This window comes from Capsicum annuum, chromosome 12 (assembly GCF_002878395.1).
Source record: "Capsicum annuum cultivar UCD-10X-F1 chromosome 12, UCD10Xv1.1, whole genome shotgun sequence".
NCBI lineage: Eukaryota > Viridiplantae > Streptophyta > Magnoliopsida > Solanales > Solanaceae > Capsicum > Capsicum annuum.
The window spans coordinates 73780390-73782289 of NC_061122.1; the positions used below are offsets into that span (position 1 = coordinate 73780390).

Consider the following 1900-nt stretch of genomic DNA (forward strand, 5'->3'; position numbering starts at 1 on the left):
GCTTAATTTTTGGTTTTTGATAATAAGTTTAAGTGTTAACAACTTGATCTTAGTGGCTGAATTTTTGCAGGTTTAGCTAAACATTGGACTGGATAGGGATAAAGAGTTGGTAGAGCCCTTTGTAGAATAGGAAGTAATTTTTCATTAAAGTCAAAGAGCTTAATATTATATTCAACAGGGACAGATGGCTGAAATACAAGATCCAATTATTGTTGATCCAAATGTTGGAAATATTCCAGCTCCTATTATTCCATCTATTCCTATTCAACTAGCCGCAAGACCTGTTTGTGATGTGGCAATAACACTTACGAACCATGTAACTAACAGCATTCGGAATCCTAAACTAGGAGGTTGGTGAGAATTAAAACAAAATATGGTGTAATTATTAAATTCTGCGGGGCACTTTCATGGACTTTCACTTGAGGATCCTGCAGCAGCACATACAGATCTTCCTGGAAATAAGTGATGCATACATTCCTGAAGATGTGAATGTTGATTATGTCAGATTGACACTCTTCCCTTTTTCTCTAAATAGGGAAGCAAAAAGGTGGTTACATGTCGAACCACCACACTCCATTACTTCATAGGAAGATTATGCTCAGAAGTTCCTTATTTAATTCTTTCCATACCAAAAGACTGCACAATTGAGGAGTGAGATCTTAAGTTTCAAATATAAAGATAGAGAAAATCTCTACCAAGCTTGGGAGAGATTTAAATGCATGCTCAGAAATTGTCCTTATCACCATCAATCGAATAATATTGTGGTACACACATTTAAAGAAGGCCTTGAGTCTAATATGAAGATTTTCTTGGATTCAAAAGCAGGAGGCCAAGCTTAGAGAAAACTTATAAAGAATTGTATACATTGCTAAATCGAATCGCACAAGGGAATCCTGATTGGCATGCAGACTCAAAGAGAGCTCCAAAGAAGGTTGTAGGGTTATTGGAGGTTGATCAATTTACTGAATTATAGGCACAAATTGCAGCAATGCAGAATCATATGACTACTCAGCTGAAAAAATTAAAGTTGGGTGCAACACAACCAGTGGCCACAGCAAATGTAGTTCAATAGGTATATTCGTGGTGTGAAGTTTGAGGAAGTGGTGAGAATAAAGTAGATGAATGTTATATTATTCCATATTTACTCAACTATGTGGGGAATACAAATCATAAGGGTCAACAGAATTTTGGCAACACATATAATCCAAACTGGAGGAACCACCCTAATTTCTCATAGGGTGGAAATTAGGCACAGAATGAAATCAGTATAAGGGACCAGTGAAATCAAATCCATAGTTGGCTTAGAATAATCAAGCGACTACTCAGAATAGCAATGTGGAGGAGTTTATTAAGCAGTTCATGGCTCAACAAGCATAGTTTACAGCAGACATAAAGACTCAACAGGCATAGTTTACAGTTGAGTTAAAGTGTCAACAATTTCTTACAAGAAATCTAGAGTTGCATTTGGGTCAAATTGTAGGATCACAGAATACAAGTTCTCAAGGAGCATTGCCTAGCAACACTGAGGCTAATCCAAAACCAGTGAATGCAGTTACAAAAAGTAGTGGGCTGAAAAATAAAGGGACGATTCAGGAGCAGGATAATTCTACAGTTACGGATGAAAGTTTGAAAGATAACCCAGAGTTGGAGGTCACTAAAAAAGAGGCAAGTGATGAAATTCATGTGGAGAAGAAGACTACCACCTTACCCTTTCCTCAAAGGGAAAGGAAGTATCAAGAGAAAGCCAGTTATAAGAAGTTTCTAGATCTAAAACAGGTCTAAGTAAACCTTCCTCTTATTGACATTCTGCAGAGTGTACCAAAATATGAAAAATACATGAAGGATATTGTTTCCAAAAAGAAAAGGTTGACCGAATATGCTACAGTTGCCCTTACTCAAG

The 1900-nt window shown here is 36.9% G+C and overlaps 1 non-coding gene across 1 annotated transcript; it reads right to left on the reverse strand.

Annotated features, from left to right (window-relative positions):
- Positions 1-641: 641 nt before the first annotated feature.
- Positions 642-748, reverse strand: LOC124889870. Its single transcript, XR_007048783.1, has one exon. It is a non-coding gene; the product is annotated as a small nucleolar RNA R71 (small nucleolar RNA).
- Positions 749-1900: the final 1152 nt, after the last annotated feature.